This window comes from Chlorocebus sabaeus, chromosome 4 (assembly GCF_047675955.1).
Source record: "Chlorocebus sabaeus isolate Y175 chromosome 4, mChlSab1.0.hap1, whole genome shotgun sequence".
In the NCBI taxonomy this organism is placed as follows: Eukaryota; Metazoa; Chordata; class Mammalia; order Primates; family Cercopithecidae; genus Chlorocebus; species Chlorocebus sabaeus.
Window position 1 is genome coordinate 57,614,782 of NC_132907.1, and position 18,765 is coordinate 57,633,546.

The window sequence follows — 18,765 nt, forward strand, 5'->3', positions numbered from 1 at the left end:
AGCCAGGATGGTCTCGATCTCCTGACCTCGTGATCCGCCCGTCTCGGCCTCCCAAAGTGCTGGGATTACAGGCTTGAGCCACTGCGCCCGGCCTCAACTTTTTAATTTCTTAACTTTAGCTTTTTTTGAATATGTAAAGTGAATGTACGCGATACATTAATTTTATAAATTTAAAATTCTGTTATGTCTACTTAAAATGAAGGCCTTGTCTGAATGCTGTAATTTAGGTGTGACTCCGGTTCTGCTAGAGATAAGAACTTCATTTTTGTTTTAAGCACATATACATACTAGCAGTATGTTAAATATACTCCGCTCACAACACTGAAAGTATATGTTTTAAAAGGGCTGTAGGCTTCCATGGCTAGATGGTCTGTTAGAGTCAGAAATCTGAACACTGTCCTTGTATTCACACAGCATGCTTTGAGAGGTTTTAGGAATTCCAGCCCCACAACAGATGATTGCAATACCTTTTGGTGGGTAAGATTCCTAAAAGAGAAGAAATTAGGTCCCCTCATTTTTACCCTCTGGAACAGTGTTTCTAAAACTTTCACATTCAGAACAGTCAGCTGGATAGCCTGTTATGACAGACTCTTGAGTTCCATCTGCATTGTCATGCTGATCCTGGCAGTCAGTGAATCAGAATTGGAGTAACATTTATCCACTGTATTAGTATACTTTGTACTTGGTGTTTGTTCAACACATTGCTTTTTAAATTTTTTTTGTTTTTTGAAGACATGGGCTTGTCCTGGAGTGCAGTGGCATGATCTTGATTCACTGCAGCCTCGAGCTCCTGGGCTTAACTCAGACCTCCCACCTCATCCTCTTAAATAGCTGGGACTACAGCCACATGTCACTATACCCTGCTAGTGTGTGTGTATGTGTGAGAGAAAGAGAGAGAGACTGAGTTTCACTCTTGTTGCTCAGGCTGGAGTGCAATGGCGTGATCTTGGCTCACCACAACCTCCACTTCCTGGGTTCAAGCAATTCTCCTGCCTCAACCTCCCGAGTAGCTGAGATTACAGGCATGCGCCACCGTGCCTGGCTAATTTTTTTTTTTTTTTTTTTTTTTTTTTTTTTTTTTTTTTTGGTATTTTTAGTAGAGATGGGGTTTCTCCATGTTGGTCAGGCTGGTCTCGAACTCCCAACCTCAGGTGATCCACCCACCCCGGCCTCCCAAAGTGTTGGGATTACAGACGTGAGCCACCACGCCCAGGCCCCCTCCCGCCCCCCGCCCCACCTTTCTTTTTCTTTTTTTTTTTTTTTTTTTTTGTAGCCTAAAGGTTTCACTCTGTTGCCCAGGCTGCTCTCAAAACGCCTAGCCTTAAGCGATTCCCCTGCCTCAGTCTCCCAGAGTGCTGGGGTTACAGGCATGAGCCACCACGCCTGTTCATTATTTCTTTACAGTGACTATTATATATAGGCAATGTATAATTGGTAGAACATAGTCTATGAAGCAGTGCGTTAATTGTGGGCAGTGAAGAATCATTGAAGTTGTGAAATTTGTATTTTAAGTAGATCATTGTAGTATGGCAAAATGGTTAGGAAAGAGACAGCTGTTTTGACTAACTGTTCACGGTATTAGATACTGACTGTGATGTACATATACGTTCAGTGTTTTTTTAGGCGTACCTGACTTATTCATTGAACACGTATCCACTAATCTCAGAAGTATTCCTCAGGATAGTCTCCACTCCTATCATTTTTCCTCCTATTCATGAGACAGAAAAATTATGACCATGGTACAGAGTTGTATCAAGGAAATGAAGAACTAGAACATTGAATTGAAAGGTTTTGAAAGAGTTCATAATTTCTTTTCATTTTCTATTAATGTCTTCATTTAAATTCTCTTAATAATAAAACCCTTTTTTCTAATATTTTAAGTCCTCCATTAAATCATTGAAACTCTTCTGAGCTTCATTTTCCTCATATATAAATGAGATTGAAGCCAAATAATAAAACTTTTAAAAATAAATCAAGGGCCGGGTGCAGTGGCTTACACCTGTAATCCCAGAACTTTGGAAGGCCAAGACAGGTAGATCACCTGAGGTCAGGAGTTTGAGACCAGCCTGACCAACATGGTGAAACCCCGTCTCTACTAAAAATACAAAAAAGTTAGCTGGGCGTGGTGGTGGGCGCCTGTAGTCCCAGCTACTTGGGAGACTGAGGCATGAGAATCACTTGAACCTTGGGAGACGGAGGTGCAGTGAGCTGAGATCCCACACCAGGCTGAGATCTGCACTCCAGCCTGGGTGACAGAGCAAGACTTGGTCTCAAAAACAAAACAAAATCAGTTTACCATGTGGGATCTGGGATCCCCATACATATTTTCAACCCACATTTGAAATGACCCCCTAAAGCACTTCTTTCAAAACAACCAAACCCAAACTCATCCCTCTGCCCACTCTTGTTCTTCCTTGTTTTCTATGTCTTATAATCATCTCAAATCAAAATATGAAAATCATTCAATTTTCTTCCCTTCAAAACCAGTTTTTAAGCAAGTCTACTGATATCTCCTGTATCTGCCCAATTGTCTCATTACTTTAGGCTTTCAGGGTTGATTAAAGTTACCCTGTTTGACTTGGATGCTTTAAACAGGTCAAAATGGTCTTCTTGCCTCTACTTTGACCCCTCCTTCATCTCTGTTTCCACACCAAGGACAGAGTGATCTTTTTAAAATCTAAATTTAGCCCTTGAGACGAAGCTTGAGCTTGAGGCATGCAGGGCTGGAGACACTGCAGACCTTCAACCCAGAGCAGTGTGAGGTGGTGAGCAGAAAAATGGAAAGGAAATAATAGAATAAAAAAGCTGGGGCTGGGCACGGTGGCTCACGCCTGTAATCCAGCACTTTGGGAGGCCGAGGCGGGCAGATGACCTGAGGTTGGGAATTCGAGACCACTCTGATCAACATGGAGAAACCCTTTCTCTACTAAAAATACAAAAATGAGCTGGGTATGGTGGCACATGCCTGTAATCCCAGCTACTCAGGAGGCTGAGGCAGGAGAATCACTTGAACTTGGGAGACGGAGGTTGTGGTGAGCTGAAATGGCGCCACTGCACTCCAGCCTGGGCAACATGAGTGAAACTCCATCTCCAAAAAAAAAGTTGAGGCAGAGCCTGAAGAATTTGTAGTGGAAAAAGTACTGGGTCAATGTGCAGTGAATGGCAAGGTAGAGCATTTCCTGATGTGGAAGGGATTTATAGATGCTGAAAGTACTTGGGAACCTGAAGAAACTAGCTTGTCCAGAGTTACTTGAAACATTTAATTCTCAAAAAAGCTGTTAAAAAGATGGTACAAGAAGAAAATATTTACCTGACAATTGGATGACATTAAAATCAGAGAAGGAAAGAGATGCTGCAGACAAACCAAGAGACTTGATCCTGAAAAAAATAATTGGCTGTGCAGACAGCAGTGGAGAATTGATACTCATGAAATGGAAAATCCAGATAAAGCAGACTTGGTGTTAGCAAAAGAAGAAAATATGAAATGTATATAAAACTGGGCTCTTGCTTTTTGCTTTACTAATGTGAAGAAATAACTGCATTCTAATAAAAATCAAGTTTGATATGTTCATTTTGAAAGTAGTTCGGGTTATGGCTGGGCACGGTGGCTCACATCTGTAATCCCAGCACTTCGGGAGGCCAAGGTGGATCACCTGAGGTGGGGAGTTCAAGACCAGTCTGACCAACATGGAGAAACCCCATCTCTACTAAAAATACAAAATTAGCCAGGTGTGGTGGCGCATGCCTGTAATCCCAGCTACTTGGGAGGCTGAGGCAGAATTGCTTGAACCCAGGAGGCGGAAGTTGCGGTGAGGCGAGATTGTGCTATTGCACTCCAACCTGGGCAACAAGAGCGAAACTTGGTCTCAAAAAAAAGGAAGAAAGAAAGTAGTTTGGGTTAATGACCCACCTCATCAACATGGTGAAACCCTGTCTCTACTAAACAATACAAAAATTAGGCCAGGCACAGTGGCTCACGCCTGTAATCCCAGCACTTTGGAAGACTGAAGTGGGCAGATCACCTGAGGTCAGGAGTTCAAGACCAGCCTGGCCAACATAGTGAAACCTCGTCTCTACTGAAAAATATAAAATTAGCCAGGTGTGAGGGCAGGCGCCTGTAATCCCAGCTACTCAGGAGGCTGAGGCAGGATAATCGCTTGAACAAAGGAAGCGGAATTTACAGTGACCCAAGATGATGCCACTGCACTCCAGCCCGGTGATACAGCGAGACTCCGTCTTGGGAAGGAAAAAAAAAAAATTAGCTGGGCATGGTAGCACATACCTATAATCCAGTTACTTGGGAGGCTGGCACAAGAGAATAGCTTGAACCCAAGAGGCAGTGGTTACCGTGAGCTGAGATCATGCCACTGCACTCCAGTCTGGGTGACAGATTGAGACCCTGACTCAAACAAAAATAAATAAAAGTAGTTTGGGGAGAGTCATTGGGATTTTGTTTTGTTTGCATCAATAGCACTGGTTGCCTTCAACAAATGAAAGCTTTCTGTGGTTGCTTCCCTTACCAGAAAAGAATATTTGGTACGATGGTATATTATTTCCTCGGCATTAGAGAACAGCTTTTCTAAATGTCGGGGGAAATTTCCATAGTCATTACTCAATTAGAACTTGTTATATACTTAAGAACCATTGTGGTTTGTGTGTGTGTGTGTGTATACATAAGATGGATATATAAACATTTTTCTTTTTGTTTGTTTTTCTTTTTTTTTTGAGACAAAGTCTTGCTCTTGTCCCCTAGGCTGGAGTGCAGTGGTGCGATCTCGGCTCACTGCAACCTCCGCCTCAGCTCCCTGTAGCTGGGATTACGGCGCCCACCACAACACCTGGCTAATTTTTGTATTTTTAGTAGAGACGGGGTTTCACCATGTTAGCCAAGCTGGTCTTGAACTCCTGACCTCAGGTGATCCGCCTGCCTCGGCCTCCCAAAGTGCTGGGATTACAGGCATGAGCCACCATGCCCGGCCTTTTTTTGTTGTTTTGAACCGTTCGCCAAAACAAAAAATCATGAGTAAGCCCATATTTCTGAGATGCCATCATTCAGAGGATTCTAAGAAATAAATCACTTCATGTTAAGTTGAAAATGTTCCTGAAGTCATGACATTAAATAGATAATTCTTTAATTAATTGCATAATTTAAATTGGATATTTTTATTTATTTATTTATTTATTTTGAGATGGAGTCTCGCTGCTTTCACCCAGGCTGGAGTGCAGTGGCATGATCCTGACTCACTGTAATCTCCATCTCCTAGGTTCAAGTGATTCTCCTGCCTCAGCCTCCTGAGTAGCGGGGACTACAGGCATGTGCCACCACACCCAGCTAATTTTTGTATTTTTAGTAGAGACGGGGTTTCACCATGTTGACCAGGCTGGTCTTAAACTGTTGACCTCAGGTGATCCTCCCACCTCAGCCTCCCAAAGTGCTTTGATTACAGGCATGAGCCACCGTGCCCAGCTGAATTGGATATTTTAAAAGCACCTGATATGGTTTGGCTGTGTCCCCACTCAAATCTCATCTTGAATTCCCATGTGTTGTGGGAGGGACCCAGTGGAAGGTAATTGAATCATGGGGGCAAGTCTTTCCTGTGATGTTCTCATAATAGTAAATAAATCTCCTGAGATCCAATGGTTTTATAAAGAGGAGTTCCCCTGCACAAACTCCTTCTTTGCTGCCATCCATGTAAGGCGTGACTTGTTCCTCCTTGCCTTCCACCATGATTAAGAGGCCTCCCCAGCCACATGTAACTGTAAGTCCATTAGACCTTTTTCCTGTATAAATTACCCCGTCTCGGGTATTCTTTTTTATTTAATTATTATTATTTTTTTTTTGAGATGCTCTGTCCCCCAGAGTATGATCTCGACTCACTGCACCCTCTGCCTCCTGGGTTCAAGCAATTATCCTGCCTCAGCCTCCTGAGTAGTTGGCACTACAGGCCCCCACCAGCACGCCCGGCTAATTTTTGTATCTTTAGTAGAGACAGGGGAGGGGGTTTCACCATGTTAGCCAGGCTGGTCTCAAACTCCTCACTTTGTGATCCATCTGCCTCGGCCTCCCAAAGTGCTGGGATTACAGGCGTGAGCCAGGGTATGTCTTAGCAGCAGCATGAAAATGGACTAATATAGTAAGTTAGTACCAGTAGAGTGGGGCGTTGCTGAAAAGATATCTGAAAATGTGGAAGCACCCTTGGAACTGGGTAACAGGCAGAATTTGGAACAGTTTGGAGGGCTCAGAAGAAGACAGATGCCCTAAATCATCTCTCTCAAGTTCAAGGTTCCACAAATTTCAAGTGCAGGGGCAAAATGCCACCAGTCTCCTCACTAAAACATAACAAGAGTCATCTTTGTCATCTTTGCTCCAGTTCCCAAAAAGTTCCTCATTTACATCTGAGACTAGGTCAGTCTGGACCTTATTGTCCATATTGCTGTCATTATTTTGGGCAAAGCCATTCAACATGTCTCTAAGTAGCTCCTAACTTTCCCACATTTTCTGAGGAGAAATTCAAGCTGGCTGCAGAAATGTGGATAAGTAACAAGGAGATGAATGTTAATCACATGTCTCCAGGGCATGTCAGAGGGCTTCACGGCAGCCCCTCCCATCACAGGCCCAGAGGCCTAGGAGGAAAAAAATTGTTTCATCGGCCCAGCCCAGGGTTCCCATGCTGTATGCAGTCTAGGGAGTTGGTGCCCTGCGTCCCGGCTGCTCCGCCCATGGTGAAGAGGGGCCAAAGTACACCATGGGCTGTGGCTTCAGAGGGTACAAGCCCCAAGCCTTGGTAGCTTCCACATGCTGTTGAGCCTGCAGGTGCACAGAAGTCAAGAATTGAAGTTTGGAAACCTTCGCCTAGATTTCAGAAGTTGTATGGAAATGCCTGGATGCCCAGGCAGAAGTTTGCTCCGGGGGCGGGGCCCTCATGGAGACTCTCTGCTAGGTAGAGTGCATAAGGGAAATGTGGAGTCGTAGCCCCCACATAAAGTCCCTACTGGAGCACTGCCTAGTGGAGCTGTGAGAAGAGGGCCACTGTCCTCCAGACCTCAGAATGGTAGATCCACTGACAGCTTGCACTGTGCACCTGGTAAAGCCATAGACACTCAATGCCAGCCCATGAAGGCAGCCAGGAGGGAAGCTGTACCTTGCAGAGCCACAGGTGAAGCTGTTCAAGACCATGGGAACTCACCTCTTGCATCAGTGTTACCTGGATGTGAGACATGAAGTCAAAGGAGATAATTTTGGAGCTTTAAGATTTGACTGCTTGTTCAGGCGTGGTGGCTCATGCCTGTAATCCCAGCACTTTGGGAGGCAGAGGTGGGTGGATCACTTGCGGTCAGGAGTTTGAGACCACAGTGGCCAGCATGGTGAAACCCTTTCTCTACTAAAAATACAAAAAATTAACTGGGCATGGTGGTGGGTGCCTCTAACCCCAGCTGCTTGGGAGGTTGAGGCAGTAGAATCGCTTGAACCTGGCAGGTAGAAGTTGCAGTGAGCCAAGATTGCCCACTGCATTCTAGGCAGAGTGAGACTCTGTCTCAAAAAAAAAAAAAAAGATTTGACTGCCCTGCTTGATTTTGACTGGATGGGGCCTGTAATACCTCTGTTTTGGCCAGTTTCTCCCATTTGGGATCTGTATTTACCCAATGCTTGTACCCCCATTGTATCTAGGAAGTAAGTAACTTGCTTTTGATTTTACAGGCTCATAGGTGGAAGGGACTTACCTTGTCTCAGGCAAGACTTTGGACTGTGGACTTTTGAGTTAATGCTGAAATGAGTCAAGACTTTGGGGGACTGTTGGGAAGGCATGATTGGTTTTGAAATGTGAGGACATAAGATTTGGGAGAAGCAAGAGGTGGAATGATACGGTTTGGCTGTGTCCCCACCCAAATCTCATCTTGAATTCCCATGTGTTGTGGGAGGGCCCCAGTGTGAGGTAATTGAATCACAGGGGCAAGTCTTTCCTGTGCTGTTCTTGTGATAGTAAATAAGTCTCACGAGATGTGATGGTTTTATAAAGAGGAGCTCCCCTGCACAAGCTCTCTCTTTGCCTTCTGCCATCCTTGTATGATGTGACTTGCTCCTCCTTGCCATCCACCATGATTGTGAGGCCTCCCCAGCCACTTGGAACTGCAAGTCCATTAAACCTCTTTCTTTTGTAAATTGCCCCATCTCGGGTATGTCTTTATCGCAGTGTGAGTATGGACTAATACAGCACCTAATCAGAATCTATATCTATACATGTAGTCATAAACATAACGGTTTGTTTACAGAATTCCTGAAAGGAAAAACTGTATCACTGCCAACAACCTCCCCACCCAGAAGAGGAAACTAGACAAAGCCTGGTGTGTTTTAAACAAGACTAAAATGGACATGTAAAGATTCATCTCGTGAACCTTTTCTTTACAAAAAGTTGAAATCCCTGTGCTATGTTGATTCAATGGTCATGATTCATGGAATATCTGAGGCTCGCTTCATGGAAACCTAATCAGATGGTTAGAGATGGTTGTAGTTTAGGACCTGGAAGAACAAGGGTTTTATCTTAAACTATTGATCTGGATGTTTTTTCTTTATCCCTGCTCATTCCTTACAGTCTTTTCAATATTCGTTTTACTGGTTCACCAGAAGCCAGGAAAAATAAGTTTGTAGTAGTCAGAGTGTTATTCCAATTGTATATTGTTTATTGTGAATACTGGTGAACAGTGGTCAAGAAGTAGTTTTATATTCCTTTTATTTTTTATTTTTTATTTTTATTTTTTGAGACGGAATCTCGCTCTGTCGCCCAGGCTGGAGTACAATGGCATGATCTCAGCTCACTGCAAGCTCCGCCTCCTGGTTCACGCCATTCTCCTGCCTCAGCCTCCCAAGTAACTGGGATTACAGGCACCCGCCACCACACCCAGCTAATTTTTTATATTTTCAGTAGAGACAGGGTTTCATCATGTTAGCCAGGATGGTCTCGATATCCTGACCTTGTGACCCACCTGCCTTGGCCTCCCAAAGCGCTGGGATTACAGGCATGAGCTACCGTGCCCCACCTATATTCCTTTTAAAAATGTAGCCAGGTATGGTGTCTCATGCCTGTAATCCCAGCACTTTGGGAGGCCAAAGTGGGTGAATCATTAGGTCAGGAGTTCGAGACCAGCTTGACCAAAATGATGAAACCCATCTCTACTAAAAAACACAAAAATTAGCCAGCCGTGGTGGTGGGCATCTGTAATCCCACCTACTCAGGAGGCTGAGGCAGGAGAATCGCTTGAACCTGGGAGGCAGAGTTTGCACTGAGCCAAGATTGTGCCACTGCACTCCAGCTTGGGTGACAGAGCGAGACTCTGTGTTAAAAAAAAAAAAAAAATGTAACTTGAAATATACTCCTACCTTTTTCCTCAAGAAATTACAGATTCCTAGTGTGGCTTATAAGCACTGCATTGTAGTTGAGCAAAAATAAAAATAATAAAACTCTCATGTTAGTTTTAGCAAAAGAATAAATTATTGGCCCTCAAAACTAAAATGTCCATGTATAGGCAACTTCCACCTGACTACATCCCCAGCCTCAATATTTTCAGGGCTTTCTCTAGCTCAGTTCCTCTCTTTTCATGTCACTCTCCTCTTGCAATTTGTCTACCTATGACTCCTGGAAGAGTGTGGGCAGTGTTACATCCTGTTAGCTGTAACCTGGCGATACAGTTAACAGTAAAGTCCTAGGAAGGGCTCTGATCAATGAGTCCAGCTTGAGTCATGGACTAGTCTTGGGGCATAGTGGTACAGGATCATCATGCAAACCATATGAAAAGGGAAAGAAATGCTTTGCTAAAGGATTGGATGCTGGGCATACATACAATCTCAGCTATGCACATCAGATGTAGTAGGCACCTCAGTCCACCTGCATTGCATACCATTCATTTACTGTGCTTTGATGAAAACTATAAGCTTACAGATCCAGGAAACTCAATGAACCCAGAGCAGAATAGACAAAAACACTACAGACACATCATAATCACACTCTCAGCAACCTAGGAATAAAAGGGAACTTAGCCTGATAAACGACACCTGTGGAAAACATTCAGCTAAAATCACACTTCATGGTGAAAGAGTAAATGTCTTAAATATGCTAAAAAGGAATGTCTCTGTTCACCACTTCTATTCAATATGGTATTGAAGGTCCTGACCAGTACAATATGGCAAACAAGAAAGGTAATGTAAGACATACGGTTTAGAAAAGCTTAAGTAAATGTGTCTTTTTTTTTTTTTTCTTTTTTCGAAATGGAGTATCGCTCTATCACCCAGGCTGGAGCGCAGTGGCATGATCTCGGCTCACTGCAACCTCTGCCTCCTGGGTTCAAGCGATTCTCCTGCCTCAGCCTCCTGAGTAGCTGGGACTACAGGTGCATGCCACCATGCCCAGCTGGTTTTTTGTATTTTGAGTAGAGACAGGGTTTCACCATGTTAGCCAGGATGGTCTCGAACTCCTGACGTCATGATCTGGCTGCCTCGGCCTCTCAAAGTGCTGGGATTACAGACGTGAGCCACTGCGCCCGGCCAGTAAATGTGTCTTCATTGACAGACATGATTGTCTATGTAGAAAATCCTATAGAATATACAGAAAATACTAGAACCAGTAACCAGAACTACTAGGACAAAGTTTAGCAATGTCACAGGATATAAGGTCAACGTACAAAAATCAATTATAATTCTATATACCAGCAACAATTAATAAAAATTTATAAAGGTAATGATTTAAAGTGGCATCAAGGTCCAGGCATGATGGCTCACTCCTGTAATCCCAGCATGTTGGGAGGCTGAGGTGGGTAGATCACCTGAGGTCAGGAGTTGGAGACCAGGCTGGCCAACAGGGTGAAACCCCATCTCTACTAAAAATACAAAATTAGCCAGGCGTGGTGGCGCGCCTGTAATTCCAACTACTCAAAAGGCTAAGGAGAATCACTTGAAACTGGGAGGCAGAGGTTGCAGTGAGCCGAGATTGGACCATTGCACTCCAGCCTGGGCAACAGCAGCAAAACTCTGTCTCAAGAAATGTGTGTGTATATATATATTTTTTTCATAAAAAATAAAGTAGCATGAAGGCCAGGTACAGTTGTTTATGCCTGTAACCCCAGCACTTTGGGAGGCTAAGGTGAAAGGATTGTTTGAGCTCAGGAGTGCGAGACCAGCTTGGGCAATATAGGAGACCCCATCTCTACAAAATTTTTAAAAAGTTACCTGGATGTGGTGGCATGCACCTGTAGTTCCAGCTACCTGCAAGGCTGAGGTGGGAGGATCAACACTTGAGCTCAGGAAGCAGAGATTGCAGTGATCCACGATCATGCCACTGCACTCCAGACCCGGCAAGAGTAAGACCCTGCCTCAAAATAAATAAATAAATATTAAGTATCATAAGGCTGGGCACGGTGGCTCACATCTGTAATCCTAGCACTTTGGGAGGCTGAGGCAGGTGGATCACCTGAGGTCAGAAATTCGAGAACAGCCTGGCCAACATGGCGAAACCCCATCTCTACTAAAAACACAAAAATTAGCTGGACGTGGTGGTGTGCGCCTGTAATCCCAGCTACTAGGGAGACTGAGGCAGGAGAATCACTTGAACCTGGGAGGTGGAGGTTGCAGTGAGCCGAGATCGTGCCATTGCACTCCAGCCTGGGCGACAGAGTGAGACTACATCTCAAAAAAAAATAAAAATAAGTATCATTTAAAAATCGGCCGGGCGCGGTGGCTCAAGTCTGTAATCCCAGCACTTTGGGAGGCCGAGACGGGCGGATCACGAGGTCAGGAGATCGAGACCATCCTGGCTAACACGGTGAAACCCCGTCTCTACTAAAAAATACAAAAAAAACTAACCGGGCGAGGTGGCGGGCGCCTGTAGTCCCAGCTACTTGGGAGGCTGAGGCAGGAGAATGGCGTAAACCCGGGAGGCGGAGCTTGCAGTGAGCTGAGATCCGGCCACTGCACTCCAGCCTGGGCGACAGAGCGAGACTCCGTCTCAAAAAACAAACAAACAAAAAAATCATAGCCGGACACGGTGGCTTACTCCTGTAATCCCAGCACTTTGGGATGCCAAGGAGGGTGGATCGCGAGGTCAGGAGTTCAAGACCAGCCTGGCCAAGATGGTGAAACCTTGTCTCTACTAAAAATACAAAACATTAGCCGGGCACGGTGGCGGGCGCCTGTAATTCCAGCTACTTGGGAGGCTGAGGCAGAGAATTACTTGAACCCGGGAGGCGGATGTTGCAGTGAACCGAGATCGCACCATTGCACTCCAGCCTGGGCGACCGAGCAAGACTCCATCTCAAAAAAAAAAAAAAAAAAAAAAAAAAAAAAAAAAAAATCATACAATGAGCCACCTGCAGTGGCTCACGGCTGTAATCCCAGCACCTTGTGAGGTAAAGGTGGGTGGATAGCTTGAGTCCAGGAGTTTGAGACCAGCCTGGGCAACGTGGTAAAACCCTGTCTCTATAAAAAATTCAAAAAAAAAAATTACTAGGAGTGGTGGCACATGCCTATAGTCCCAGCTACTCAGGAGGCTGAGGTGGGAGGATTACCTAAGCCCAGGAGGTCAAGGCTGTAGTGAGCTATGATCACACCACTGGGTGACAGACTCTGTCTCAATAAAATGTAAAAAAGAAAAAAATCATAAAATATGAATAATTCCGACAAATCATGTGTAAGACGTACATACTGAAAAGTACAAGAGAGTGCAGGAAAAAATAAACCCCAAATGAGAAATAATACTGCAGAGCTGGGCGCAGTGGCTCATGCCTGTAATCCCAACACTTTGGGAGGCCAAGGCAGGCAGATCACGAGGTCAGGAGATCGAGACAATCCTGGCCAACATGGTGAAAATTCATCTCTACTAAAATACAAAAAATTAGATGGGCGTGGTGGTGCACACCTGTAGTCCCAGCTACTCAGGAGGCTGAGGTGGGGGAATCGCTTGAACCCGGGAGGCAGAGATTGTAGTGAGCTGAGATCACTAAAAATACAAAAATTAGCTGGGCATGGTGGCACATGCCTGTAATCCCAGCTACTCGGGAGGCTGAGGTAGGAGAAGAGCTGCAGTGAGTGGAACTCACTCCACTGCACTCCAGCCTGGGCAAAAGTGCTAGACTCAGTCTCAAAAATAATTATAATACATAATATATTTATAATAATCTTACAATTCAATAAGGAGACAGCCCCTACCCTTCCAAAAAAATGGGCAAAAGATTTGGCTACTTTGCCCAAGAAGATACACAGATGGCAATAAGCACTGGAGAAAATGCCCAACATCGTTACTCAGTAGAGAAAGGCAAATTGAAACTTTAATAAGATGTGTCACTACACATCCACAAGAATTACTCATATTAAAAAGATTGGCCATTTCTAGCAGTGGCAAGGATGTGAAGTAACTGGAACTCGTATGTTGTTAGTTTGAATACAAAATAATAGTACAGCCAATTTGGAGAACGGTTTAGGTCCAACACAGTGGCTCACACCTGTAATCCCAGCTACTCGGGAGGCTGAGGCAGGAGAATTACTTGAACCAGGAAGGTGGAAATTGCAGTGAGCTGAGATCACAACATTGCACTCCAGCTTGGGCAACAAGAGTGGAACTTCATCTCAAAAAACAAAAAACAAAAAAACAAAAAAAGAAGGAAAAAAACCAGTTTGGCAGTTTCTTTTAAAGTTAACCATGTATTCATGTAACTCAGAAATCCCTAGTAATTTGTTGCTAGATAGTTACTCAAGAGAAGTAAAAACCTATGTCCACAGAAAAGCTTGCACAATAACGTTCAGAGCAGCTTCACTCACACTAGCCCAAAACTGGAAACAATAACAATTTCCATAATTAGATGAATAAATAACAAACTGTGGTGTATTCATGCAATGGACAACCATGGCACAATAAGCAACAATATGTTAAGTGAAATAATTAAGTAACAAAAGAGTATCTGCACTATGACTCCATTTACCCACATTTCAAACAGAGCAAAAATAATAATAATAACCCTGCCCTGTATTGTTTAGATATGTATACATAATTGGCAAAAACCATAGAGAAACCAAAGATATCATAAAATTTGGTCTAACGGGCCAGGTACAGTGGCTCATGTCTGTAATCCCAGCAATTTGGGAGGCCACAGCAGGAGGATCACTTGAGCCTACCAGTTTGAGACTAGTCCTGGGCAACACAGCCTGGGCCTCATATTTATTTAACAACAACAAAAAAAAAATTAGCCACGTGGTGGTGTCCCAGCAACTTGGGAGGCTAAGGTGGGAGGATCAGTTGAGCCAGGGAGGTCAAGGCTGCAATGACCTATGATGACACCACTGCATTTCATCTTTGCTGACAGAGTGAGATTGTGTCAAAAAAAAAAAAAAAAAAAAAAGGTCTAATGCTTACCTCCAAGGAGCACAATGAGCTTCTATAAAGCTAGCAATCTTCTCTTTCTTGACCTCGGTGGTATTTTCATAGATGTTTAGTCCATATTTTATTAACTTTACATATATATTTTATATATACTTCTGTGCATATACATTTTACTATTAAAATGTAGACATAAAAATAAACACTATTTGATTGAATTATTATGAAGACTTAATGTCTAATATTTAAATGCTACAGCATTTAAACATAATCTTTTTTTTTTTTTTTTTTGAGACTGAGTTTCACTCTTTGTTTCCCAGGCTGGAGTGCAGTGGCATGATCTTGGCAAGAGATCGAGACCATCCTGGCCAACATGGTGAAACCCCGTCTCTACTAAAAATAAAAAAAATTAGCTGGGCGTGGTGGCGGATGCCTGTAGTCCCAGCTACTCAGGAGGCTGAGGCAGGAGAATCGCTTGAACATGAGAGGCGGAGGTTGTAGTGAGCCAAGATTGTGCCATTGTACTCCAGCCTGGCAACAGAGTGAGACTCCATCTCAAAAAAAAAAAAAAAAAGAATTTTTATTTTACATTTATTGAGTTATTTAGATTATTATGGTAGATTTTTATCATATTATTGTTGTACATTCATACAAAGAAAATAGAAACTAAATAAATTAGTTAAGGTATACTAAAAATAATTTTATACTGATAGACCAATTCTTCTAAACCATTTTTGAATTCAGATATTGATGTCTGTTTTCTAATACAATATTGATGGGAAAGACTATGCAATGACCTTGAGTGCACCATGCCCTTGCAGGGTATGCCAAGAATGCAAGGCCCTGACCACTCCTTCCCTAAGCTATTCCTTAGGGTGGTGTTTGCTGAGGTAACATCCCAACAGTGAGCCAGCCTATTTGCCACTCACTGTAAAAATGACAAATCTCCCAGCTCAATGTTTTTATCCTGTAATACAACCCAATTTGTCCATCTAGGCCACCTGTGTTGTCCCTGTGGGAATTGGGAGGCTTGGGAAACCTCATGAACATCACCTGAGCACTCCATCTATTGCTTTTGACTTGAGAAATGCAGACTTTTTTCTCTAACCCCTCGAGTCTCACGTCTTCTGCCAGAATCCACCCCATGCTTGGATCCACACAATTTAACAGGTAGCTTGTTAGCTTGCGAGGAGAGTAAAATCCCAGACTCTTTAAAGACCTTAACAAATATCAACATCTGACCATCAAGAATGTTGGTGATGAGGCATTTCTTAAGGGCATTCTGTTGTGGACTCAGGAAATTTCTGCCAAGTGGGCGATGGTCATTCTGCAAGTTTTGATGCACATGCAGAGGCAATTACTGACAAGTGTTATACTACTGATCCCAGTTTGAGATGTTAAGATGAGAAGTAGAAGGAAATTACATTTTAGAATGGGTGAAATATTCTATGGTATCCATATTGTATAATGAATATTTTTTGTTTATTCATGACTCGTTCTTTAGCTTCCTGATACATTTAAAAATTTATTATACCAAGTACCCTAATAATTAGATACCCAAAATCAGATTGAAATCAACTGATTTTCCATCATTGGATGAATGGTATAATGGTTAATACTGAATGTTAACTTGATTGGATCGAAGGATACAAAGTATTGATCCTGGGTGTGGCTGTGAGGGTGTTGTCAAAAGATATTAACGTTTGAGTCAGTGGGCTGAGGAAGGCAGATCCACCCTTAACCTGGTGGGCCCAATATAATCAGCTGACAGTGAATATAAAGCATGCAGAAAAATGTGAAAGGAGAGACCAGCCTAGTCTCTCAGCCTACATCTTTCTCCCGTGCTGGGTGCTTCCTGCCCACAAACATCAGACTCCAAGTTCTTCAGTTGTGGGGGGTTGGACTGGCTCTCCTTGCTCCTCTGCTTGCAGACAGCCTATTGTGGTTCCTTGTAATCAAATGAGTTAATACTTAATAAACTCCCCTTCGTGTGTGTGTGTGTATATGTATATATTAATAGGATATATATATCCTATTAATACTGTCCCTCTAGAGAACACTGACTAACACATATTTTGGTATCAGGAGTGGTTCTATAGGAACTGAATATTAAGGATGGAGTTTTTTCATTTTTGGGGTTTCTGGATTTGGCTGCTTAATATGATTAGACCCAAAAATGCTAAGGACTGTACTTCTAAGAGTATGGAGAACACTGATAGTCCTTGGTGTGAACTGTTTAGAGAGTTATACGAAATAAATGCATTTGACACTCCTGATTCACCACTCGAGAGAGGCAAAGAGTTGAGTTACTCTGTACATAATACCTTTGACCATATGTGGAGAACCAAGGAACATAATAAAGCTGGTTGGTTGCTCCTAAGTTCAGTGGACAAAGTGATGAAAGAAAATGATGAACTCAGGAATTCTGTCTCCTGGCATCAGAAACAGATACTGAGCCTCAAATCTGCTAAGATTGCCCTGAGTGAGAGTCGTATCTCCTGTAGAGAAAACTGAAATTGTGGAAAAACAGATACAAGCTCTTATCATGTGAGTGGCTGACCTGCAACGAAAGATACACGCATAGATTTGCCAGGTGTCTACTGTTAAAGTGAGGGCATTCATGGGAAAAGAATGGGACCCTGAAACTTGGAATGTGGATTTGTGGGAGGACCCTGATGAAGCTGGGGACACTGAGCTTGTAAACTCTGATGAATATTTTTTGCCAGAAGGAACAGCTTCCCATCCCTAGTAGTAGCAGCATCCCCTCCCTGACCCATGCTGCCATCAGCCTTTCCACCTTTGTCTGAGGTGCAACTGCACTGCCTGAGGCAATAGCGATGGCCTCCCCCGAGGCAGCTGCCGTGCAAGATAACGTTGATTCTCCTCAGGAGCCACCCCCAATGCCTCTGTTTGCTTCTAGACCTATAACTAAACTAAAGTCCTGGTGGGCCCCTAGAGGTGAGGTTGAGAGTGTGAGCCATGAGGAGGTGCACTACAGTCAAAAGGAACTGTTTGAGTTCTCTAATTTATAGAAACAGAAACCTGGAGAACAGCAGTGGAATGGATACTAAGGGTATGGGATAATTGTGGAAGAAACATAGAATTGGATCAGGCTGAATTTATTGATTTGACTCACTAAGTAGGGACTCTGCTTTTAATGTTGCAGCTTGGGGAGTTAAAAAAGGCTCTAATTGTTTACTTGCTTGGTTAGCAGAAATATGGATTAAAATACGGTCCACTGTGAGTGAGCTAAAATGCCCGATTTCTCTTGGTTTAATGTAGAGGAAGGGATCCAACGGCTTAGGGAGATTGGGATGGTGGAATAGATTAGTGACTTTAGACCTACTCATCCCAGCTGGGAGGGTCCAGAAGATATAGCCTTGACCAATGCCTTGCTAAATAGATTTGTGAGGGCAGCACCTGCATCTTTGAAGAGTCCTGTCATTCCTCTTCTCTGTATATAACAGTGGGAACCACAGTTGCTCAACTACAAAATTTAAATACAATGGAAATAGGCCAGGCACGTTGGCTCATGCCTGTAATCCCAGCATTTTGGAAGGCCGAGGTGGGTGGATCACCTGAGGTCAAGAGTTCAAGATCAGCCTGGCCAACATGGTGAAACCCCATCTCTACTAAAAAAACAAAAATTAGCCATGTGTGGTGGCAGGTGCCTGTAATCCTATCTACTGGGAAGGCTGAGGCAGGAGAATTGCTTGATACCAGGAGGTGGAGGTTGTAGTGAGCCGAGATTTGAGCCACTGCACTCCAGCCTGGGCCACAGACCAAGACTCCGTCTCAGAAATAAAAAATAAAAATAATAAATAAATACAATGGAAATAACTGAATTCTGAGGTGGCAGGGGCCAAGTGGTGGCACTCAACTGTCAAAGGCAAGGTGGGCATAGCTACCACAATGGACAGCAGAGGCAAAGCAGCAATCAGAATAGTCTGACTTGTGTAGAGCTCTGGCATTGGCTAATTAATCACGGTGTTCCTAGAAGTGAAATTGATAGGAGGCCTACTGCATTCCTACTAAATTTATACAAGCAGGAAATGTCTAGGTTGAATAGACAAAACACTGATTTGAATGATAAAAACAGAGAATCACAGCTTCTCAATCAATTTCCAGACTTGAGCCAATTGACAACCCAGAGCTCCTTGAATAAAGGCGAGGCCAGGTCCCTTTGAGGAAGGTCCCCACTACATTACCAACAATTTTTTTTTTTTTTTTTTTTTTTTGCTATAGAGTCTTGTTCTGTCACCCAGGCTGGAGTGCAATAGTACAATCTCGGCTCACTGCAAACTCCGCCTCCCGGATTCAAGCGATTCTCCTGCCTCAGCCTCCTGAGTAGCTGAGATTACAGGTGTGTGCCACTACGCCCGGCTAATTTTTGTATTTTTAGTAGAAG